The following is a 26,265-nucleotide window of genomic DNA, read 5'->3' on the forward strand; positions in this document are numbered from 1 at the left end:
TTCCTGGAATATGAGTTCTATGTGAGCCCATATTTTGTCTGTCTGGTTTACAGCTCCATCCCCACTGCTTAGAACAAAGCATATTTTGTTGAAGCAAAAGAAAGGGAGGGAGAGAGGGAGGGAGGGAGGAAGGCAGGAAGGAAGGAAGGGAGGGAGGGAAAAGGAAGACAGGCCTCCCAGACTGAGACCTTGCTATGTCTTACTCTTTGTTCTTCCTTAGTGTTTATGCATTGGTCTGGTCTACACTACGTAAGAGGTGAGAGAAGGGAGAAAAATCACTATTACTCAAAGTGATCAGAGGTAGCTTTCTGGCATATGCAGGGCTTACCACACATATACCAATTCAACTAAAATTTATGGGGCACCTACAGGGCAAGACACTATGTCCAGTGGTAACCAAGATGCACACATGGTCCCTGACGTGCATGAACCCAGCAATCAAGAACATTTGGGATAAGGGGAGAAGCAGGACAGACACCCAGTCCATGCACACTGGTGGATCTGTATCGGTTTTTAAGACCTTAAAATAATTCCATTCTTATTTTTATTTATTTTATTTTTTTTCCATTCTTATTTTTAAACAGCTATGACCATGCACTTCCCCACAGGCTCTTCTGCAACCCCAGCTGCCTTGGGCCATCTTCTGAGAGTCCCACATCTCTCCACAGCCCAACAACTGAAGGGTTGACACTTGGCAGAGCAGGGCGCTGGTGCTATAGCTGACTGGCATACTATCTGATTAGCTGGTGCCCCTGCCACAGAAGTTGCTAAGTATTTTGAATATTATCTCTGGGTGGACGGACAGCTAAGACAGCAGGGCGGATTAGTTAAGTGTGGGCTTAGCGCTGTGTGCTGAATGGATGGTCTGCAAGAACCACAAACGGGGGTGATTCAGAATCTGCACCTCCCCAGGAACTGCTCTATGGAAGTGATAGCTCAGTCATTGCCAAGAAGGTGAGGAGAAAGTTCAAGAAACTCAGGGCTTCCCACCTTGAGGAAGGGGTCCAAGCCCTGGTGTTGAGGTTCACTGGAAATTCCTTAGTGTGGCCTCAAATCCTTGATAAGCTGGTTGCATCTTCAATGTCCCACACCAGGATTCAGCTTGTTTAAAACCTTGGGTCAGGTCTCTCTGGAGCTTGTCTATGCTGGTTACCACTGGGAAGTCTCCTCACTTTCCAGTTCTTGCTCACAGACGGAGAGGAGATTTAAAAAAAAGGCAAAACAAAACATTTGGGAAAAGCCAAACGTTGGGAGCTTTTATTTCATTTTTGTGTCAATGTCAACATCCCAGTTATGATAACATTACAAGAAGTTACCATTGGGGGAAACAGACAAAGTGTACAAGTGACCTCTGAATGTTTTCTTACAACTGCATGTGAATCTACAATGATCTAAATAACAATGAATATTTTTTTAAAACTTGGACTCAGTAGCTTCCTCTCGCACTGAGGACCCAGAAAGTCCCTTGTATATTGAGCTGTAGGCTGGAGAAGGTAGGATAGGACAGGCCAGAGGTCCTTCTGCTAAAGAGGCAAAGAGGTCTTTGGCAGCTATCAGAGCAACCTCAGCCTGAAGGCTCAGACCCCAGCAGTGGGGTCTCATCTACTAGGACCACTAGGTCCGTGGCACCTCCAGAGTCCATAGGGAATATCAGTTGTTTTGCCTGACAGAGACCTTTCAATCCTGCAAAAGCCAACAACTTCTACTGGTGAATTCCCCCTTCCCCACTCCACGTGCTCTGGAGGGGCTGCCAATCACACTGCCCTACCTCAAGGACCAAAGAATGGGCACACGACACAAGCCTGGCTTATCACAGTCTCCCTCCCCACAGACAGCAATCACTGCCTAGAGGTGGGTCAGTCAGAGGCCAGCGTGGATTTCTTTTTCCTCCAATACTAGCTGGAGAAGCACTCTTTCTTTGGACATTACAGAAATAAATGATATTATACCTAGAGCCGGATAAGGCAATGCCTACTCGCCCTGCACTGCAAGGGGAGAGTCCCTCAGTGGTAGGAGAAATTGAGGCCAACACATGGAAAAAATCTAAGAAGTGAGAGAGGCAGGGAGAGAGACAGAGAGAAAGCAACATCACCCGAGCCTCTAGAGACTGCCCTGTGGCCTCCAGTTATATGAGACAGTTCATCCTTTGTGCTTGAGTCATCTTGAGTTGGGTTTCTGTCATTAACCCACTCCTTAACCCTTCATGAACGGGGCTGTGGATTTGTGACTCTAGGCCCCAGCTTACACCTCTGGGTGGTTGGCTCCAGTGAAAGTCCACCAACTCCTCCCCCAAGACGCTGATACTGAAAGCAGAGACGTGTTTCTAACAGTGACAAACCATTAGTTCCATGGATGATGAATGACACAAAGAGCAAAAGGGCCATGCTGGGCCAAGATGCTGTAGCCAACTCTCCTGTATAGGGAGATCCTGAGCTGAGAGCCTTGCAGTCCCTCTGCCAAGGCAGCTGTCTCTTCCAGAAGATTAATATTGTTTACATGAGCTATTAGTCTCGATGCAGGAAAAGAGGAGCCTGGGAAAGGAGAAGCTTCAATGTAAACAACTGTATTTATATCTCAGGGTGTAGGTTACACATCCAGGCACTTAATTCAGGGATGGTTCTCTCGGTACCAGCTAGGTGCTGAACAGCATCCTGGACATTGTGGGAATGAGAAGATGAGCAAGACCTTGGTCTTTCTTCCAGGAACTTGGGCTGTTGGGGAAGACAAGCACTGACTAGGAGGAGTGCAGTGAGGTTATAAGCAGGGCTCTGGAATCAGAATGTCCAGGTTCAATATCCCAGCTTAGCTCAACCTATGAGTGGCCAGGAGGCAGATGTAGACATCAGCTGCATTTCTTTAGCAACCTTCTTTCCTTTCTTCCTTCCTTCCTTCCTTCCTCTCTCTCTCTCTCCCTTTCTTTCTTTCTTTCTTCTTTCTTTCTTTCTTCCTCTCTTTCTTTCTTTCTTTCTTTCCTTCTTTCTTTCTTTCAGATATTGGTTTGTTTGTTTGTTTTGGCCATGCCACTCAGCTTGCAGGATCTCAGATCCCCGACCAGGTATTGAACCAGGGCCACAGCAGTGAAAGTGCAGAATCCTAACCACTGGACCACCAGGGAATCCCTGGTGCTACTGTATTCTTCTCAGTGGAATGAGGTAACAACAGTGCTTACCTCAGAGACGTAGTGAGGACCGAATCAGATAATGCATGTAAAATTCTCGGCAGGTAGTATCTGCTTGGTAAATGGTATCTGTATTATCATCATTATCCTCAGTCATTACTGCTATCATTATCACCAATACTACAATGAGGACTTTGGTATTAGCCACGAAAGAGGTCAAAGTTCTGTGGGAAATAGGAGGAAAGAACTTAATTGGGGAGCCAGAGAGGTTTTCTGGAAGAGGTGGCACTAGAGTTGGACCTTGAAGACTAAGCGGGGGTGGTAGGTAGGATGTTCTCAGAGCTACAAAGCCACCAGGAATCGAGAACTAGAGCCAGGTTCATTCCTGCCACCCTGATCTCCCAGAATTTATTGCAGACCACCCCGTAGAAGCAAGGGAGATGCCTAAGCATCCAAGAACCCAAAATCTGAGTCACATCATTGCACACGATCTTGTCCTTGCTGCTAGATCTACAATGCAGTCCTGGAGGCTAGGAGATTCTAACAAGCACTCATGTCTCTTCCCAGACTCCTGGGGTAGGCAGCTTGCCATCTCTTCTCTCTGGGTCAGAACTTCAAGCTCCATGGAGCTGTGCTTCCCAAGCCTGTTGTCCAGGGGTCCTCAATGCCCAGCCTGGGCAAGCTCAGCCAAGCATAGCCCTGAGTGTGGTACCTGGCACATAGTAAGTGCTCAGCACATAGATTATGAATAAATGAGTGGCCTGAGCATTTTCTTGTCTCATTTAACCCTGAGCTATGGCCTCCATGAGGGGATGAGATAATGAAGGCTTGGCTGACCTATAAAATGTCTGATTCAATCCTATGTGTGGGCAGCCAGGAGCCCAGAAATGGACATCAGTTCCTTCAGGAATATGCTTTCTCCTCTGGGTTGTTTCCCTTCCTTGGGCCCCAGGAGTCTTTACAAAGAGGTCTCACTTGGTCATGTGGTTCTAGAAGTACCTAGGAAGTATTTCTTATCAGAGAAAGTCTTAGGTAATGGTTACCTACCATCACACACACACACACACACACACACACACACACACACACACACACAATCTAAGAGCATTCAGTGGCTAACTATTGTTTCTGCCTGCCCAAACTCATTCTCCCCTTGTTCTGGCAATGGTTACTTAACTGTCATCTAGAGAAGGGTCCATTCCCCACTCCCCATCCATGTGGCTAACACCCCATGCCCACTTATTCCAAATGTCAGCACTTAACCTAGACTTAGCCAACCATCACATTCTATCCTCCTGGCCACAGTCATCTGTTCAAGGGTGAGGAGATGATCTCAACTCATCCAGTATGGGTAAAAATTGGAAATTTTGGGACTGTTGGCAAGAGAAGTTCTCTTTTCATAGATGTGGGTCCATGGCCCACTTTGGTACCACTCTGGTACCTCATGAGGATAACCTATCTGAGGGTGAAGCCCATGCAAGAGAATGGAACTGGGATATGGCCAAGAAGCATTTGAGCAGCTGAAGCCAGCCATGCCTGAAGCCAACGTAATCAGGAAAGCCAATCAATTCTTGTTTTTGCTTTAACCAATTTAAGTTGGGTTTTCTGTCACTTGGGACTGAGAGTCCTGGTGGCATGCATGGGACAGCAGGAACAAATGTCCAAGAAAACCCTGCCTTGGACCCTTGGAGATCAAAGAGTTTTTGCCCCTGGGGAACTTGTTGTCTTTTCTGTTCGTTCAACAAATAATGAGCCCTTAAGAAGGGTGCTGAGAAATTTGCTCTCTAAAATCACAAGTATGATTGATGCACTGATTGTCAGCGGTAAACAGGGCTGAGTCTCTGGGGAGGTGGGTGGTAAAGGAGACCTAAAGAGGTGGAGAGATTCAATGTTCAGTAGGACATGAGCATGGGGGTGGGGCACGGGGCTTGGGTTCTGGGTACCAGCTCTGCCATTCACCTGCTGCATGAGTTTCTCAGGTAGGCACCTTGAACTCGCTGGCCGTCAGTTCTTCTACCTTTAAAATAAATATGTAATATCTGTCCTACTGAAGACACCTAGTTGTTGTAAAAGCAAATAAAAAAGGTACTTCAAATGTGAAAACAATATATATTTGGATGAGAGAAAATCATTTTATAAATTGATATGAGGCGGCACTTTAGCTTCTGGTCAAGATAAAGTAACAGAGACCAGATTTATCCTCCCACCTTCGACAGCTAAAAGTCCAGACAAAATATATGAAACAATGGTTTTCAGACATTGTACTACAGGTGGTGCAGGATTCCTGTGAAAGGGGAAACAAAATGAGCGTACTGCCTGAATTGAGTTTCCAGGATGTAGCGCAAGGAGGGGCATCCAAAGCAGAGCCTGGTGGTCTCTCTGAGTTGAAGAGATATAATTGGAAGTCTGGAGAAACCAAAGGAGCTAGGGTTTTCAGAGCAGAGTATTACAGAGGAGAGATCTGCACAGAGGGGAATCTGGAGATTTTCCCTCTAGTATTCAGCAGAGTACAGAATTGCACGTACATGTAGGGAGACTATCCAAGGCTGGGGAAAGAACCACTGCAAATGAACATGAAGAATAATTTATAGAGCCCAAACGGCACTGAGAATAGTTCACATTCCTAGAAGCCAGAATAGAGAAATCTCATAATACACAGGGCATCAGGTAGAGTACTCAGAAGGACATTGCCTCGTTAGTAAGCTTAAATTAGCTAATACTAAAGACTTGTGGAAGCCTAACAAAACTTAAGGTAAGTCTTAACAGGGCCAAAATGTTTCCACACAACTTAAATAAGTCTCTGAACAAAGCTCAAAAACATTTAAGGAAATAAAAATAATTCAGCACACAACAAGGTAAAATTCACAATGTCTGACATTCAGTTAAAAATTACCAGACATGCAAAGAATCAGGAAAATACAACAAATAATGAAAAGAAAAATCAGCCAACAGAAATAGATCCCAAAATATATAGATAATATAAATCGTAGACAAGGACACTAAAATATCTAACATAAATATATTCCATAGTTCAAGAAGGTACAAACAAGCGTGAGTATATTCAGGACATACATAGAAAATATAAAAAGACCCAAACTGAGCTTCCAGAGATGAAAAATACAATATTTAAGATAAAAATAAATAAACACTGGCAGGAATTAAATTGACATGAAGGAAGTGAGGGGCATCCTAGTTTGGGTACTTTGCAAAGGTGGAATGAAAGCAAACTGTTTGGGTATGGAAGGTGGAATTGTAAATTCAGAGCAGCTGCCAGAACATACTGGGTTTTTGTGAAAATTATATAAAGACACCCCAGCTGGGAGGACTAATATAAAAGAATTATTTTAAAAGGCGCTCCTTTGTTAGGGCTGACACAGCTCTGAGCTAGGGCTACACAGGGTGGTGGTAAGCAGAACATCAGCTACATTTTAGTTCCATGTGCCCATCAGCCAGACATTTTCTTTCAGATCATGATCTGTACACTCATTCCACACACAGGGGCTCAGTCTAAATCAAGGCAAATAAAAGAGAAAGAATATCACAGTATCATGGACCAGTGCTTTCTTAAAGACCCATGGACTGAACCACAGTTCCAGCTCTGCCTGAGAGCTCTTTAACTTGCTTTCTAAGAATCAGCAGAAAATCCACCAGCTACCTGCTCCTTCCTCCTTCTCTCCCTCTTTTCCTCCATCACAATCTCTGTTCCCCTCTGCCCTTCACTTTTTTTTTTTTTGCTAAAGGTAATTACTTTTTAATTTTATATTGGAGTATACTTGATTTACAATGTGTTAGTTTCAGGTATACCGCAAAGTGATTCAGTTATATGTATACATATATCTATTCTTTTTCAGTTTCTATTCCCATATAGGTTATTAAAGAACATTAAGTAGAGTTCCCTGTGCTATACAGGGGACTCTAGTTAATACTTGTTGTCCTTGTTGATTATGTATTTTATATATAGTAGTCTGTGTGTGTTAATCCCAAACTCCTAATTTATCCCTTCCCCCCACCTTTCCCCTTTGGTAACCATAAGTTGGTTTTCTAAGTCTGTGAGTCTGTTTCTGTTTTGTAAATAAGTTATTTTGTATCATTTTTTTATATTCCACATATAAGTGATATCATATGATACTTGTCTTTGTCTGACGTACTTCACTTAGTATGATAATCTCTAGGTCCATCCATGTTGCTGCAAATGGCATTATTTCATTCTTTTTTATGGCTGAGTAATATTCCATTGTTTGTATACCACATCTTTATCCATTCATCTGTCGATGGACATTTAGGTTGCTTCCATGTCTTGGCTATTGTGAATAGTGCTGCTATGAACATAAGGGTGCATGTATATTTTTGAATTATGGTTTCCTCTGGATATATGCCCAGGAGTGGGATTGTTAGATCATATGGTAGCTCTATTTTTAGTTTTTTAGGGAACCTCCATACTGCACCAATTTACAACACATTCCCACCAACAGTGTAGGAGGTTTCCCATTTCTCCACACCCTCTCTAGCATTTATTGTTGGTAGAATTTTTTTTTTTTTTTTTGCGGTATGCGGGCCTCTCACTGTTGTGGCCTCTCCCGTTGCAGAGCACAGGCTCCGGACGCACAAGCTCAGCAGCAATGGCTCACAGGCCCAGCCGCTCCACGGCATGTGTGATCCTCCTAGACCGGGGCATGAACCTGTGTCCCCTGCATCGGCAGGCGGACTCTCAACCACTGCGCCACCAGGGAAGCCCTGTTGGTAGACTTTTTGATGATGGCCATTGTGACTGGTGTGAGGTGATACCTCATCATAGTTTTTGTTTTTTTAAAAAAAAATTTATTAAGTGTTCGGCTGCGTTGGGTCTTTGTTGCTGCACGCAGGCTTTCTCTAGTTGAGGCAAGTGGAAGCTACTCTTCATTACGGTGCGTGGGCTTCTCATTGTGGTGGCTTCTCTTGTGGAGCACAGGCTCTAGACACGCGGGCTTCAGTAGCTGTGGCTCGCGGGCTCTAGAACGCAGGCTCAGTAGTTGTGGTTTACGGGCTTTGTTGCTCCACGGCATGTGGGATCTTCCTGGGCCAGGGATCGAACCCATGTCCCCTGCATTGGCAGGTGGATTCGTAACCACTGTGCCACCAGAGAAGTCCCTTGTTTGTAGTTTTGTTGCCCCTCACTCTTCTATCATCTAGGAGTTGATTTCGCACTGGCCAAAGGCAGTTGCATGCACCAGCCCTCTGACACACAGAAGGGATGACTGAAGGAGCTACTCAGCACCGTGGCTAACCAGGGGACAGGACCCCACAGAGGCCACTACCAAGATTTAAATGCTGAAGCAATATATCCAGGAAAAGTCTTGATGTAAATCCCGCCCTAACAAGAGTCAATGGTTAAAAAAGATGTAAGTAGAAAAACCTTTGACCTGCCACTGGGCCCCTGAACATCAGCACCAAGAGGTTGCACAGAACCTACCCAGAGAATCTACTCACTTCATATTTGCCAAGAAGATACCCTTGTTCTGATTCTATTCAGCCTGGTAACCCCAGGGAATATTCAGAACCCCAGAGACAGAAACAATATAAAGACGATTACTTCTCTCTGAAATAACAATTTGTATTTTCATATATTTGATACACAGTCTAATACTCAAATCAATAGGCCAATGGAGATTCACCCAGAGCAAGTTTAATAAGAAAAATAGTTTTTAAAAAAAAGGTTTGGCAAGCTAGAACTATATTACCTGCAGGTGTGTTAGATTGTGGGTGTGGGGTTAAGTTGGCTCTTTCCTTTTTCCCTAGTGTAATGCAACAGAGAAGCTAAACCTCTGAGTTGATTATAATCACACAGAAATGGGAGCTTCTGTCTGTTTTCTGCTCCCCACTTCTCTTCTACCCTTGCCCCCAATCAATACAACAAGTTTTATCTTGGCCGATGAAAACTCAACTTTCTGGCTGTTTCTGTAATTTAGGGTTCCTCATGTCTGGTCTGGGTTTGCAGGCAGGCAAATCAGTTTCCAAATTCAATGCATGAATTTTGGAAACCCAAAGCAAAGACCTATTCCAGAAGGAGGGTAGGAAGCTGTGGTAAAAACAAGATCCATAAGATAGAATCTTGACAGGGTTGAGAAGGCCCAGAGAGGCTGGGCAGCAGGTGGCGGCTTGCTCTTACAACCCCTTTCCTTTTCCCATGGCTGTGTCTTTTCCTTGATGGTGCTATGATTCTCCTGATGTCAAGGTCAAGCTCAGTTCACCAAGGCAACAGCTCCTGTCTCCTTTAGGAATAAGAAATGTGGCCACGAAGCCTCCATGTCAGTGCTTTGATCAGAGAAATTACTTTCTAGGCTCTAGCTATTCAACAAATATTCACTGAGTACCTACTGTGTACCAAGCACTGTTCTAGGCCCTGAGGATACAGCAGTCAATGATGTAGACTAGCTCATAGAACTTATATTCTGGTTTAAGAAACCAGAAAATAAACATATATGCAAACAAGTAAATAAGGCAGTATCAGATAGTGAAAGTGCTATAAAGAAAATCTTAAAAGGGCTACTATAGACTGGAATAGCATTTCTGAAAAAAAACAAAGGAAGGGGAGGTGTCATTTGAACTGATACTCTGAATCAAAAGAAGGAGCCAGCCATGCCACGTGAAGAACTGGGAGAAAGCCATTCAGGCCGAGGAAAGTGCAAGTGCAAAGGCCCTGGAACAAGCTTAGTTGAAAGAATAAAGAAGTATTTCTGTATGGCCAGAGTGTAGTGAGTCAAGGGAGAGTTGGAAAAGAAAAATTAGTCAAGATAAAGATCATATAAGAACTGGTGGACTTTTATAATATGAAGTTGAAGATGTAATTGGAAAAATTTCTCTGATTTATGTTTTAGGAAGATCTTTCCGGCTGCTGCATGGAATGGACTGTTGGGGGGTGAGGTGGCATGGAAGAGTGGAAGGAGAGAAAACAATTAGAGGCTACTGCTGTAGTCTAGGTAGAGTATGATGGACATTTGAACAAGGATGGAAGCAGAGGGAGAATGAGAAGAGGATGGAATTGGGGTACATTTTGGAGGTATGAATTACATAATGGAGAAATAGAAAGGGAGGACTCAAAGATGACCCTTAGGTTTTGCCTTGAGCTGTCTACCCACTCCTGAGATGAGGAAGACACGAGAGAAATCAAGTCTTGTCTTAGATGTCTGATGTTTGAGATCCTTACTTGACCTCCAAATGGAGCTGTCAGAAAGACATTTGGATATAGGAGGTAAGAACTTAGTTACAGAGGTCTAAATTCTCTGGACCAGCCTTCCACCCATCTAACTCTGAAATTTGCTCTTTCAGTTGGCCCACTGTTCACTTAGCTATCATTCATTGAGTATCTCCTGTGCTCGGGGACCTGAGCTCAGTGTGACTGAGTTACAGTGGAATGAATACGACTTGAGGCAGGACCCTGTCATCAAGAACAGGACCTTCAGCCCTGGATTCTCGGTATATCATGGGGCAATCTAGAGTTTGTTTCCTGCTGAAAGGCCACCTCTGTGAACATCAATGTTCTACTTATTTATTCCAGGAATTTCCCAGTCTGGTATCCCAGAAGCTCATTTAGGAAGGAACTTTAAAGAGTTATTACTCATATTTCCTCCAAGTGTTTGCTTAGATCAGACTTGAGTACCCCCAGTGAGGTAGCACTCACTATCTGTACTCTGTGAAGAGTCTCTGCTAGGTCTTTGGAATTGGGCTTCTTGAGGGCAACAGAAGGCATGGGGTCAAATTGCCAAATTTTGCAGCTAAAGGGGTAAATCTTGGGACTCTAAGAAGCCACAGGGCTGCTGTGAAGGGTCTGCAGGTGGGTTCCAGACTTCACCCAGGGACTTAAATGTAGTATCCCTTCTTATCTCTGGTGAGACCACACTTAGAAGCTGTTGGGTTATGGCCCCAGCTGCAGTGTTTCTGGAAGAAGACAAGGGAAGAATACATAATTGTGTATTGGAGATAATTTTGCTTATGTTCCCAGGTGTCTGCAGAGATGGGTCTTGGTTAAGATTTATTAGCCTCCCGAGACTGTCAGAGCCACACACAATACCCACAAGCTTTATATACGGACTTTCTTCCCTGGCCAGAAAGAAAACAGTAAAACCCTCACTCCTCCCAAGTGGAGAGCAGGAGCGTCAATCCTTGGCTCCTCCATCTTTGGCACCTAGGAGGTCTGCCCGGGCCTTTCTCCATCTGCCTAGAGATGTTAGCTGTTCCCTCCACCACTCATCCTCCGTTCCCACCTGCTGTCACGTCTCAGCTCTCCTGAGTCACCGAGACTTTAATTTGGACTAATCTCTACTCCTGACTCAGGTAGGTGTGGTGGTGATAAATCAAAACGAGGACACAGCTGTCGGTAATAAAACAGGAGCGACTTGTCAGTCTAATCAACTTCATTAGCTGCGAGTCACAGGAAATTCTCCGGTAGCTTTTCCTCCCCTTTTCCTGATGCCTCCCTTTGGTCTCCATGAAGTTGCCAGCAAATCAGATACAACCGAGCTGGAGCTGAATTGGTGATGGGGAGGTGGGGGTGGGAGGCTCCGTGGGGCACCCCGTGGACGGCCACAAGAACTGCTGTCATCAGGGCGGACAAGGATAGAGGCAGCAGCCCAGCTTTTATAGGTGGGATTCCGAGAGTCTTCTCCCCCTGTGGATGGTGAAAATATACAGTTTAGAGACCCAGTTTATGCTCTCTAGAATCCCGCAGCTAGGTGGGATGGAAAGACCCCACCTAAGCCAACTTTTTGCTTTGGGGCAGGAAAAGGTCTTAAGCTCTCCCCAGACCAGAGGGTGAGTGCATGTGAGAAAGAAAAGTGACCTTGATACCTGGTGATTTTGAAGCTCTTGTCCTAGACTTTGCTGAGGCCATGCTTCTTGCACTGGGGTCTCAGACCTGTGTCCTCAGGATGTAGCTTTTCATTTCTGCTTTAGTAGCTTGAGTAGGTTCTATTTCGTGCAACCACAGCAGCCTTGATTAAGAGAGTATATGAAAGCACAGTGTTTTGCAACATGCACAGACTGAACAGGTCTCCAATCTAGGTTTTCTCTGGGCCTCAGAGCTGTACATCCAGCTGCCTCATGGGCTCAAGACATGGGGTCCTACCCGTCCGTCAACTCAACAGCAATCCTATTGTAAACATTCAAGCTTAGGAGGTAGAGAGAAAGCCCCCTGAACCACATTTTCATTCCCAATCCTTTCCTTGAAGGTCAATACCATTGTCAATTGACTTGTATGCTGCCAGACATTTTTAAATGCACTTACACATGCACACAGATATATAGATACAGATATATAGATATACATATTTTTTTCTACAAAGACAAATATATTCTACATATCATTAGACAACTCACTTTTTTGCTGCTCAATATGTCTTGGCCATCTTTCCACATCAGAATATTTACCTTGGTCTTTTTAACTGCTGTGTAGTATTCCACAGACTGGCTACACCATGATTAATTTAGCTATTTGTTACTACAGAACATTTAGGCTGTACCCTCTTTTAGTTTTTTCAATTACAGACAGTTCTGCAGGGAAATTCCTTGTAAATTCTCTTTGGGATACATGCAAGGGCTCCTCTGGGACAGGCACTGAGGGCTGGACCAGCTCCCAGGGAATGAAGCCCCTTCTATCTCCCTGCTCATCATGCAGCCCAAGAAACCCATGAGTCTTCCTTCTGTCTTCCAGCCAATCACCGGCGCTGGCCTGGGTCTGTGACTTGCCTTCCAAATTTGCCTCTTGCTGTCAGCCTCACTGGCCCCTCTCCCCTTCATATCCACTCCCCCCCTGCCTAGACCACCACCAGCACCTCGTCACTGCCTGCTCCCCAAGCCTGGGCGTGGCCCCTTCTGATCCACCTCCACCCTCTGCGGGAGAGACCCACAGAGAATGGAAAGGGTGGTGATGGGTGGTCTGCTGCCTGCCCACAGGCTCCCCAGTGTCCCAAAGGAAAGTCCAAACTCCCCAGAGTGGCATGCGTAGCCTTCTGTGGCCCGAGCTCCCCCATCCAGGTCATTTCTCTGTCACTTCTGCCTTAACTCTCTAGAAACAGGGACTGGCTGTAGTTCTCCACCCACCTCTACTCTGCTATTTCTTGACTCTCACTTTTGCGTATGGTTTGCCTTCTGCTTGGAACACCATCATCCTTTCACCTTCCTGACATTAACCCCTATTCATCCTTTAAGACCCAGCTCAGGTGCCCCTCCTATGTTCTCTGGAAGCACACTCTGCCCCCTCTAGCACTCCTCTGCTCACCTGTACTGTAATTATTTATGTACTTGTGTATGTATTCTCCCACCATGCTCAGCTCTGTGAGGGCAGACACTTGGTTTCAGCCACCCCATGCCTGCCGAGCACAGGGACAGCTCTTTCCCAATTTTAATCCATGTCGCTTTGAGGTATCTCGCCCCACTTTCTATCTCCAAGTGGTTGCTGTGGGACCCAGGCTTAAGTCAGTCAGTAGGAAGGGGCATCAGGCCCAGGACTTTTTGTTCAACTTATTGGGGAAGAAAGGCTCTCTTGTCAACTGGACTTGGCATTGAAAGAATATAAAGCTGCAGCCATCTTGCACCTTTAGGAGTTCACCCATGTGAGAATGGAAGCCAAGAGAAGGAAACCTGACAGCATCACTTGAACTCCTAGATCCAGTCATCATCAGCTGTTAAGAGAGACACCTTGGAAACAAGTCTCCCAGCATCACTCAAGTCTTCAGAAGATTGCAACCTCAGGAGAGACCCCCAAGCCAGCACCCCCAAGTAAACCCCTCCCAAATGTCAGACCTACAGAAACTTTGAGAGATCATAAATAATTATTGCTGTTGAAAGTCACTAAGTTTGCTGGTAATTGGTTTCACAGCAATAGATAACTAATTCACCTCCCAAATCTGCTGCCCCAACATGGAACCCCAAACCCCAAAAGCTCCTCAACCTTTAAACAGTACCAGCATTCATCCAGATTTTCAGGTTGCAAAAGACAGTCATCCTGAATCCTCTAATTTCCTCACAACTCACATCCAAGTATTAATCCTGTTGGCTTTGCTCCAATCTATATCTGGAATCCCACCATTTCTCTCCATTTCCACCTCTATAACCTCGGACCATTCACCGTAATCTCTCAGCTTGACTGACACAATGGTCTCCTGATTAAGCCCATATAAAAGATTCTTCCTGGGCAGAAAGCCCAAACAGACATTTCTCCAAGGAAGACATACAGATGGCCAACAGTCACATGAAAAGATGCTCAACTTCTCTAATTACCAATTGTAGTTTTGAATGCAAATCAAAACTACAATGAGGTATCACCTCACACTGGTCAGAATCGCCATCATCAAAAAGTCTACAAATAATAAATGCTGGAAAGGATGTGGAGAAAAAGGAACACTTCTACGCTGTTGGTGGGAATATAAATCGGTACAGCCACTGAGGAGGACAGTATGGAGATTCCTTAAAAAACTAAAAATAGAGCTACCATATGATCCAGCAATTCTACTCCTGGGCATATACTCAAAGATGGAAATTTCCCATCATCCAGGCAGGGTGGCTGTGGCTTAGACAGGGCTAGTGACACAGCCCTGAATGTGACACAGCCAGTCTGTGTCAGGCAGCGAATTTGAGCTTCACTCTGCCAGATATGAGAAGCTGTGAGTTGGAGGAGAGGCAGGAAGAAAGGGCTGGCAGAGTCCGACTGTTAAGGGAAGTGGAATCACCATGAAGACGATGGAGCTCCTGGGTCCTCGCACACACCAGCCTCTTCCGAGGCCCTGGGAGAGGCAATACCAATGGTTTCCTTGCTCAGATATTTTTGTAAGACTTGAAAAAGTAGATATTGGAAAGACACCAGTTACTATTACTGCTTCCTTCCCCTGCAACATGCTCTTATCAGGCAGAGTTGGCGAGCTGCAGGCATTTGGGGATCTGGCTAAGGAGCGTTTGGAGCTACATTTAGCATGAGTATAGTGGGTAGATGTATATTATTTCCCATTAATTTCATTTAACGTTAAGCTATGGTCAGCTGTTCTGGTGTGGGAACGGTGTCCAAGGATACCCTTCCTCTGTCTCTTATTGACTCACCTTGCATCACAATGTGAAAATATGAGGCCAGGGGTCATATCACGAGAAGAATGTGTCCAGAAGAAAGTGAGTCAAAGGGCAGAGCTAGAAGCCAGCCTATGGGACATGGTTCTAAACCTCAGACATGGAACATGGAACACAAAGGCGTTGGTCCTTACCAAACGGACCTTTCCATTCTTCTGATCCTGTCTCTAGAAAAACCATGTTACCTAATCATTGTCATATAAAGAGGCAACCAAAGTATGATGAAGACAAAAAATGTAGAGAATAAAAACATATTTTAGAGCTGTGCCAGCTGTTAATTCAAGTATGGTTATTTTTGTCATTTCTCTGTTATTTGTGGGGCTTGTCAGTGTTTCAAGTTTTCTTATTCATTTTAATTTATTTTTTTCACTGTAAATCAATATTCACTTTCCTATGTAAATTTGTGTTCCTTTTTTCTTTTTCTAATTTTTCTTTTTTTAATTTTTTTAACATCTTTATTGGAGTATAATTGCTTTGCAATGGTGTGTTAGTTTCTGCTGTATAACAAAGTGAATCAGCTATACCTATGCATATATCCCCATATCCCCTCCCTCTGTGTCTCCCTCCCACCCCCCCCATCCCACCCCTCTAGGTGCTCACAAAGCACCCAGCTGATCTCCCTGTGCTATGCAGCTGCTTCCCACTAGCTATTGGTTTTACATTTGGCAGTGTATATATGTCCAGACCTACTAGAGAATGGACTTGGGGATATGGGGAGGGGCGAGGGTAGGCAAGTGAGAGAGTGGCATGTGTTCCTTTTTTCTTAAAGAGGATCCTGAAGTGTACCAGCTTCCCCAGAGTTCATCCTCACACCTGACTTTATCAGCTTCCATGAGTACTTGGATGAGGAGGTAGTAGGGGGCAGCTGCAGCTTGTGAGAGATTCAGGGTGGGGTCCTGGGCCCAGAGGTCTGTTCCGGCCAAAGCCAGTCCCGGTTTGCACGGACTAGAACAGCTGTCTTCCCTCCTTCAGCACTGAAATCCTCATCACTGCAGCCCTCGTTTTGAGCTGAAGCCAACTGATTTCCTGTGTTTTCTCTGTTTATCAGCTCTCTATTATCACGATGGCCCGAGCCACCCACTCAATAAAACAAGGCAAACAAACTCCCACAAACCCACAAACAGCTCTGAGCTTACAGGCCAGATTTTATTTCCTAATTAACAAGTCATCCTCAGCCAATCGGCTGATTTACTTGTTTTCCCTTTTGGATTTGTGGGCAAGCGAATCACCCCTGGGCCCCAGGCAGTAGCTCCTGGGTTGGGAGGAGGGATGATCTGGGGGGGCCTCATCCCCTGCTCTTGGCTGTGCCTTCCTCCCTCTTCCTGGTCCCTCTTCTTTCTGTCTGCAGAGTTAACAGGCTTGCAGGGCTGCCTGTTTTCGGGCTGCCAAGGCCAAGGCGACTGGACTGGGTCCCCGGGAAACCCCTCTCCCCTTCAGCTTCACAGCTCCGTCCTTTCCTCTTGCTCCACTTCTCAGTTCTGAGTTTCTAAAAGGGGACATGGCCCCACCCCAAGCTCTATTTTTTTTTTTTTTTTTTTTTTTTTTTTTTTTTTTGCGGTACGCGGGCCTCTAGCTGTTGTGGCCTCTCCCGCTGCGGAGCACAGGCTCCGGACGCGCAGGCTCAGCGGCCATGGCTCACGGGCCCAGCTGCTCCGCGGCATGTGGGATCTTCCCGGACCGGGGCACGAACCCGTGTCCCCTGCATCAGCAGGCGGACTCTCAACCACTGTGCCACCAGGGAAGCCCCCAAGCTCTATTAATGCAGAGAATATGCAGGCAATCTCTTCGCGATAATTAGATCACGGACAGTGGCTGCCCTTTCCAGAGCCTCCTTCATCGGGCTGGGTAAGGAAGCTCCGGGACACCTGGGTGAGAAGCAGAGGCATCCCACCTTCCCAGAGGGCGCCTGGGTCCTCCCAAGTGCTTCACTTGCCTCCCTCCCCATCACAGCTCCCTGCTTGTCACCAGCTCTATATCCTCGGGCAAATTGCTCCCAACCCCTGGGCCTTTGTCTCCTCACCTGTGAAAGGAAGAGGTAGGGGAAGTTTGAGGTCCCATAGGGCTAGTTCTCACACCAGACCTGGCCAGCAGATGATTTTTGAGGACTCTATACAATGCTTTGTCTTCTTTTTGTATTTGGATTAGTTGCCAACACTTTAAGAATATACAGTCATCATTTTTTTAATGTAGATTTCAGGCTGCTTTGAAAATACTCAGAATATCTGGCTTCATAGAACCCACATTCCCTCATGGCAACAATTAAGAAGGGGAGAAGTTGCCCCTGAGAGATGAGGCATGTTCCCTCCAGTTCACCACAGTCCCCACCACTCTCTATCATCTACCCAACACACTTTACTCATGAAAGTTAGTTGTGTGGCCCTGGAAGGCATGTAAGTTTGTGAATACAGTCCTTTTCTTGTCTACTATTCTGTACTTTTAATTCTGCATTCCTCTGCCCCTCTCTCATGTTCCTGGTCCTGGGCTAGGAACTGAGGAAGACATACAGACTAAAAGGTGGCCTCCACCCTGGAGACCCTAGAGTTTAGTGCCAGGGACACAGGGACTGGCCAGATAAGAATCCACACCGTTGGAGGAAGCCTTTCTCCCCAGTGTGGGGAAACACAAGATCAGTTTAAACTCTCTCTCTCTGCTTGTCCTTGTATAACCATACGACTAACATTTATGTGGCCCATGAGAATTTTCAGGACACTTCCCTATCTATTTGATCTTGGAGTCAGTACTACAACCTAGAGAGATATTATTTCTAGATGCTGACAGATGCTGCTATGGTCTGAATGTTTGTGTGCCTCCAAAATTTATATGTTGAAAATTTAAGGCCTGGGGTGATGGTATTAGGAGGAGCCTTTGTGAGGTGATCAGGTCATGAGGGCAAGCCCTCTTGAATGGGATTAAGGCTCCTATAAAAGCAGCCCCAGATAGCTAGCTCGTCTCTTCCACCACATGGGGATACAATAACCCAGAAGACAGCCCTCACCGGAACTTCATCATGCCAGGACTCTGACCTCAGACTCCCAGCCTCCAGAACTGTGAGAAATAAATGTCCATTGTTGATAAGCCACCCAGTCTCTGGCATTTTGTTGTAGCAAACAGACTAAGACAGAGTCAAGTGACTTGCTGTAGTTCTCCATGGGTTGTGTGCTTAATATTCAGCACAAACACCCCAGACATGATTTTAAAGCTGGGCACCTGCCATTCTGAATGCTTGCGGTGCTGTGCCCATCACACACTTTGTCCTGGTAACTGGTCTCTGTGCTCCAGGAAACAGCCCTGGTCCACAGCCTCAGGAGATACTAGAGAAGTATCTCAGTCAAAGGCAGAACAGAGAGCTAGTTCTCTGCATGGCACCTGCCTCTTAACTCCCTACTTTCTCCCAGGTCTGCTTGTATCACTGACCAGCGTTGCAAAGGGCAGCAGCCAAGTCCTGGTTTCCAACTTCCTGTGGCCCAGCAAGCATCCCACTTGGCCAGTCCTCCCTGATCATGTGTATGTGGAGGGACAGTTGCATTGCATTCCCACTATGGAATGACCAGAGAATAAGGGTCCAGGGTCATTGTGAATGACAGTCTTCCAGTTCTAGAGAAATGATCAAACTGATCCTAACAAACTATAGGAGATGTGGGGTCAGGTCTATAAATGTCCCTCTCCCTCAGAGGACAAAATTCTGAGTTCTCTTTCTAGGCTCCATGCCAAGGGTCTGAAGCCTGCTTGACCCTCAGTGACTGCCACAAAGGGGGTGAGGGGGTGGGAGATGACCCCCTGACAGACTTCCAAGGACACTGTGTGCTGAACCACATCTTCACAGGCATGGACGACTTTCCTCTTGTTACAAGCTTCTCCCTAGTTGAAAGTTATAAATCTCCTCTGATTGAAGTGACAGTCTGCTGGGATCATTTCCTTTGGCATAGAGAGGAAATATGAATCCAGTGGAATCTGGAGTGGGAGGAATCCATCAGACCTGAAGCCTAGGGTTTTTCTAACTGGGAAGGACATGGGAGATAGACCCTGTTAGGGACCCGAGGTTCCTCAGCTAGTGGATGGAATGGTTATGATACAGAGCCAGGCCCTGGACTCCAAATTGAGTATCATTTTTCTCCATCAGTCTCTCATTCTTCACTTCTATCTGCATGTTCTCCTACCTCCCCTTAGATGCCTGAGAGCCCATGACTTAGCATGTTCCCATCACCCAATTGAGCTGCCTCTGTCAGGGCCCCAGACACCAGACCTTTTCTCTCCCATCCTCTTATCCAAACTCATCGGACCCATCGAAGGGACACAAGCTGACTCACTCCCTGGTGTTAATGCCTAAAGTTTACCAGGAATCGTCCACTCATACAGAGAGTCACTTTGTCCCAAATCCTTTCTCACACTTCCCATATCATATAGGCCTAGAACTGGCCAGACTTGGACACCAGTCAAAGAGATGGACTGAGATAAGGTAAGGAAGGGAGGTTTCACTGAGCCTGGGACCGGAGGGGACCATGGAGGATGCTCAAGTCAAAGGGGGCACGAAGCCCAAGCTCCTACCCTGTGCATGACATTCTTGTTGGATGAGTGAACTAATGAATGAATGAATCGAGACCTGGGGTGAAAACTCAGGAGGATTGCTGGTAAGTGCCAAATCCAGCGAACGGAAGAGTAGAGCAGGGAGGATAGAACAAAGACAGGTATAGAACTTCAGGATCCCTGGTGCGGAGATACTGTGGATGCCCAGTGCCCGTGTCCCTTTCCTCTGGTGACCAACCTTGATTTTCCCTCTGCCTCACTGCATGCCATCTGAGAGATCCTGGCAATGCCAGGCACATCACCCACACCCAGCAAATTAGTCCCTCTCCCTCTTGAGCACCTGAACATTGAGTAAGAGTGACACAAGGACAGAGAATGCTGGTTGCTGACTCATCCCACCAGAGGTGCCTTGAACAGACACCTTGTCCACCAGAACTGTCCTAGTTCTGTCTCCTCCAAGCTCTGTGGTCAAGCTTTTCCTATGAGTAACCCCATATCCTTGTAATGCATTTCTTATCTTTAATTTAGATCAGCCAGAATGATTTCTGTCACTGGCAACCAGAAAATCCTAAATAATACAAGATCAAGTGTCAAGAAGTTTGGAGGTGGCAGGGTCTTGGGCAGTTTTCTAGATATCCCCTTTGGAAACTGTGGCTTGCCGTGTAGTCATTGGTGACCTAATGTGCAGGAGAATCTGCCTGGTGTTTGAGACCCAGAGAAATGACAACAGTATGTCCTTCCCCAAGTGCTGCTCCTATATGCTGAGTCAGTAGGGTGGGGGCAATCATTGAGAGCTCTGTCCCGGACATATGTGTCTCCAGTCTCAAAGCATCAAGCCCACCTTGGACCCACTGGGCTTTGACTCTCTTAAAAGGGGCCCTGGGGTACTCAGAGGGCAGCACTGATGGAACAAAATGCCTTCAACACATTGAGCACAATTAGAGATTTCCCTCTCTGCTTCCGCCAAAGACTGACAGTCCAACCAACAGGACATAAGGTTGGTATAAAAATCTCCTTGACAGGTTTCTCCAGGAAACTCTCTCTCTGACTCTTTATCAAGTAAAATCTTCCCACGCCTTTGTCAGGCAGAGTTTTTAAAGAGCATTGCTGCTTCACTGTCCCACTCTGAGAAGCTCTGAAGTCTCATTTGAGAGAATGAGAGAGACCAAGACAGACAGATGGAGAAAGAGGGAGGGAGGGGGGAGGAAGAGAGAGAGAATGGGGAGGGGCAGGTGATGGGGGAGAGAGTGAGGTTCTGAGAGGCACCTCAGGGCTCCTCTGATGAGGGGTTGGACAGGAAGGGCTCTGGAGAAGTGATTTAGTTGGACAGGGAAGAGTGGCCAGTTCCCTAATGAGCTGATGTTGTTAGCAGAGTCTTAGCATCACCAGGTGCATTCATTCGTGTTTTTGGCTTCTGGGGCCACAGTCGTGTTCCAGTCCCTCACAGAGGTCACATCACATTCACATTAGGATGCAGAGCAGAGTAGGTAATGCTGGACAGCCCCACTCCAGGACCCAAGACAGACAGGGGCTGGTAGGGGGCAACTCCAGCACCTGGACCTCCTGTTCCCCCCTCACCCGACCCATCCTTTACTCCCTCGTCCCAAGTGTTTCTCTCCATTATGGAGATTCATCCACGCTCATCTCTGTTGCCACCATTTTCATCACCACCACCTCTTGTCTTCCCTTTGTCTTCTGTTCCCCCCTGATTTCCACTCCTTTCTCTCTGTGGCTCTTTCTCAGACCTCACCTCCTTCTACCGAATTCTCAGTCTCTAGAGTCAAGTTCCAAGTCCTCAAAAGGGAGGATATGACAGATCTAGCCAATTGCCATGCAGTATAGGAAGCCCTGGCAGGCAGAGCTTGCACACCAGGCTTTTCTCTGGTTTCCTGGACTGTCTAGGGATTGGCTGCCCTTGCTGAGCCAACCTGCTATGGCCAGAGTGGCAGGGTCATGTGGAGTTGAGCAGATCAGCTCACTGGAGATAACCCACAGAAGGAGGTGAGGTGGGGCTGTGTACCTGGAGGACAGTGGGTCCTGCTTGTCTGCTGTTATAGCAGAGACTTCTGAATGTTTCATGCAGTGGGCACCTCTCATTCATACCAGGGATGAGAGGACCATGGTTCTGGAGCAGCAAACAGTGATCATTTAACAAAGAAGACTGAACACAGAGCTGGTCGTCTGAGATCTCAGAAACTTTAAAGCCCAAGAGGACCTATCAGGCAAAACCCCTCCCATGCATCAGTGGGGTGTTTGGACACTGCACGTCAGATGAGAGAGGGAGCCCAGGCTGGAGCTTCTTTCTAAGCAGGCAGATGATGAGAAGAGGCCTCGGATCTTTGGACTCTAGGTTCTTGTCTCTGTGAAGGGATAATTATAGTACTGAAAACATGGGGTTGCAGGAAGAGTTGGTAAGATCACACACGGATGGTCTGCTCAAGGGTGTGGTCCACAGCAAAGGCTTCATATGGTTAGCCTTTTAAAAGTGGTTTTGGGCTTCCCTGGTGGCACAGTGGTTGAGAGTCCGCCTGCCGATGCATGGGACGCGGGTTCACGCCCCGGTCCGGGAGGATCCCACGTGCCGCGGAGTGACTGGGCCCGTGAGCCATGGCCGCTGAGCCTGCGCGTCTGGAGCCTGTTGCTCCGCAACGGGAGAGGCCACAGCGGTGAGAGGCCCGCGTACCACAAAATAAATAAATAAAAGTGGTTTTTACCCACAATAAAATGATTTTTATTTAAGATTTAAGATATTTAATAAGATGGTGATTGCAGCCACTGTGGAAAACAGTATGAAGTTTTCTCAAAAAAATAAGAATAAAACTACTACATGATCTGTCTATTACACTCTGAGTATTTAGCAGAAGAACACAAAAACACTAATTCAAATAGATGTATGCACCCCTATGTTCATCGCAACGTTATGTTCAGTAGCCAAGATATGCGAACAGCCTGTGGTGCCCGTTGATGGGTGAATGGATAAAGATGTGGTATATATACACAATAGAGCACCATTCAGCCATAAAAATGAATGAAATCCTGCCATTGCGACAACACAGATGGACCTTGAAGGTATTATGCTAAGCAAAATAAGTCAGACAGATAAAGACAAATACCATATGATCTCACACATATATGGAATCTAAAAAAACAAAACAAATGAACAAACAAAATAAAACAAAACAAATGCACAGATACAGAGAACAGATTACTTGTTACAAAACAGGAAAGGTGTTGGAGGGTAGATGAAATGGGTGAAGGGGGTCAACTGTAAGGTGATGGATGGTAACTAGACTTGTGGTGGTGGTCACTCTGTAGTGTATACAGATGTCGAATTATAATGCTGTACATCTGAAATGTATAATAAAATAATAATAAGACGGTGAGGGGCTTCCCTTGTGGCGCAGTGGTTAAGAATCCTCCTGCCAATGCAGGGAACATGGGTTCGAGCCCTGGTCCGGGAAGATCCCACATGCCACGGAGCAACTAAGCCCGTGCGCCACAACTACTGAAGCCCACGTGCCCAGAGCCCGTGCTCCGCAACAAGAGAAGCCATTGCAATGAGAAGCCCGTGTACTGCCATGAAGAGCAGCCCCCGCTCGCTGCAACTAAAGAAACCACACACGCAGCAACGAAGACCCAATGCAGCCAAAAATAAAATAAAATAAAATAAAATTGAAATACAGGTATATAAGATGGTGATTATTAGCCAGACCCATTCCCGAAGAACAGATCTGAGCAGAGTGGGAGGAGGCTAAGGAAGTGATTCTGTGAAGAAAACTGTCTGCCCTTTCTTCCTTCCCTTTATTTGCACCCACAGATCCCCTAGTTAAGGGCACATGAAAGACGTCATAACAAGAGTCACACGGAGAATTATTAATCCTCCAGTTTCAACTGTTGCAATGTAATGCTTTGCTCCCGAGTTACCTGAAGCCAAGTTGGCTGACCTCTGGGGTAGGACTTTTCCACTACAGTGAAAACAGCATTCTCCTGGGAGAGGAGCAGCCTCAGGCTATGGGAAAGGCGCCATGTGGGGCAGGGGTCCTTTCCACCAGGCTAAGTCGTGCTCTCTACTGGCCTGTGCCCTGACCAGAAGATGACTGTCACTGATGGGTGCTGAGCAGGGGAATGGTGGGTGGGCAGTGGGAACACTGACAGCAGAACCAGCTCCTTGTGATGCAAGAGGTTTTCAGAAGGTTTGCTGACATCACAGACATGCAGGGTGGATCAGAAGCCCTCCTTTAGGGAGGGTCATCTTTACGTTTTATTTTTTGTTTGTTTTGTTTTGTTTTGTTTTGTTTTTGTGGTACGCAGGCCTCTCACTGCTGTGGCCGCTCCTGCTGCAGAGCACAGGCTCCAGACGCGCAGGCTCAGCGGCCATGGCTCACGGACCCAGCCGCTCGACGGCATGTGGGATCCTCCTGGACCGGGGCATGAACCCGCGTCCCCTGCATCGGCAGGCGGACTCTCAACCACTGCGCCACCAGGGAAGCCCTAGGGAGGGTCATCTTTGATTCTTCACTCCTAACCCTAACCATCTCCAAACAGAAGCGCCTTCCTCAAGATGGTCTCTCCCCCTCTTTCCCTCTTTCTTTATTTCTTTATATCCCTTGGCTTTTAACTCAGTTGACTAGTCTGCAGGCCTAATAGAGTCGTAGAATCCAAGGGCAAGGCCGTTTTGTGCACAGGAAAGTCAGAAAGGGGAAGGAACTTGCCAAAGCCACGTAATAAGCAGTGACAGAGATGGAGAAAACCAAGGTCTCCAGGTAGGGCTCCAATCTCAGGTTCTTTCCCCTGCAGGAGAGTGGACCCTGGCTGGATTCCACCTAACACTCCTGCCCAGTGCTAACAGAGATGAAATCCAAGCACATAGGTCTGTGGTCAATTATCTTGGGTACGACTGAGTTGAAATAGGAACAAGGAATATGCCGGCTGAATGCAGGACTTTCCAAAGCCTCTGATAAATTATGGTCCACAGGAAATCTGCTGATCTGGGGGGTGGGGGAAGGCGCTAGGACATACAGCATTTTCCACACTTATTTGATGCTTCTTTTCCCCAAGGACCATCTTGCGGACTAACACGCAGCAGAGCGCATTGGAAAGCTCTTTGCCACATGATGCAGCCCCATGACCCAGCCCCAGAACGGACACCCCTTCCAAACTGCGTGCCCAGGGACGAAGCAGCTGCTCCCACACCAAGAGACCTGTCTGGGTTTTTGGAAAAACGGAACTTTAAAAGCAAAGCTTCAGCATAAAACAAATCCAAACTAACAAATGCTTTTTCTTTCACCTTATCTTAGTTCCAGAACTCCACATTTAATGAAATACTTCAGGATAGAAAAGGCGAGGAGATGGACTGTCTCTCCTGCTGCTGAGACTCTCTGCCACACTTCAGCCCAGAGCAAATTAAATCGGGGGCTCCTTAGACAGAAGTTCTGTGATGAGAGGAGAGAGCAAGCTAGGAGGGTTTGGGGCTGAGCCCTCGCCAACTGTGGTAATAAAACACAGCGCATGGACACGGAGGCTTTGGAACAAAAATACCTTGTAGCTATTATTTTCATGAGTCTCTGCCCAAGCACACCCCCCCTCTCCCATTCTTTTAATCTGGAGCCACGGAGAATCGGTATTTTTCTCACTTTTGCAATATGAGAAACAAGTTAATTAAAAATCGCTCCCAACTCCAGTCTCAGAGCGTCCCTGCTTTGGCTGCAGATCTATCAACAGTGTGTTTTGATAGCGGCGCATGAAGCTGGTTATTCGGAGACACTGATAATTGCATTAATTTAGGAGGCATTAGCTACATCCTACGATTAATTACACAGGCAGCAGACAGAGCTGTAACCCACCAGATAGCTGGATGAAAAAGGTAGAAATGCCAGCTCCCTTTTATTCAGATCCAAACACCCAGAAAACTCAAATAACCAGAACTGTTTGCACTGCTCACAGATGTTTATAAAAGTGACCCTGGGAAACCCTGAGACCTCGAAGGTCTTTCTTCAAGAATCCTGCAAGAGAGATTAGAAGCCTATTTGCATCATGTTCATTTTAAGGGAATTTTATTGGACTCTAACTCTTTGAAAGTTGGTCATTTATGAGGGGTATTTGTGACATAGCTCATGGAATCAAAATTTCTAGTTAATTAGTTTTGATCCCATTTCTCCACTTATTAACCAACCTGAAATAAATAGAAATTAGAAATTCTTTCTCGCTCTCTCTCTCCCTGTGCGCCCCCCCCATTTTCTACATCTCTCTCTCTCTCTCTCTCTCTCTCTCTCACACACACACACACACACACACACATACACACACACACCTATCTTTCCTGTGAATATAAAGACTACATGCAAGTATATACATAGGTAAATTTTAAATAGAGAAAAGGCAGTGGAATATGTGGGGACGTGGGAGGGAATATTTCTGTTTCTCCTGTCATTGTGCCACAGTTCCCCTCTCTCCACCCATTTCTTTTTTTTTTTCCCCACCCATTTCTTAATGCCCAACTCAAGAGCCTGGCTTTTTCTTGAAGAGTTTCACAA

At 46.3% G+C, this 26,265-nt stretch overlaps 1 long non-coding RNA gene across 1 annotated transcript; it reads right to left on the reverse strand.

Annotated features, from left to right (window-relative positions):
- Nucleotides 1–11,572: 11,572 nt before the first annotated feature.
- Nucleotides 11,573–23,857, reverse strand: LOC141277226 (uncharacterized). Its single transcript, XR_012328276.1, has 3 exons — nucleotides 23,657–23,857; nucleotides 11,942–12,084; nucleotides 11,573–11,762 (listed from the first exon to the last, which is right to left on the reverse strand). It is a non-coding gene; the product is annotated as an uncharacterized lncRNA (long non-coding RNA).
- Nucleotides 23,858–26,265: the final 2,408 nt, after the last annotated feature.

The sequence above is a fragment of the Tursiops truncatus genome, chromosome 19 (genome assembly GCF_011762595.2).
Source record: "Tursiops truncatus isolate mTurTru1 chromosome 19, mTurTru1.mat.Y, whole genome shotgun sequence".
Lineage (NCBI taxonomy): Eukaryota > Metazoa > Chordata > Mammalia > Artiodactyla > Delphinidae > Tursiops > Tursiops truncatus.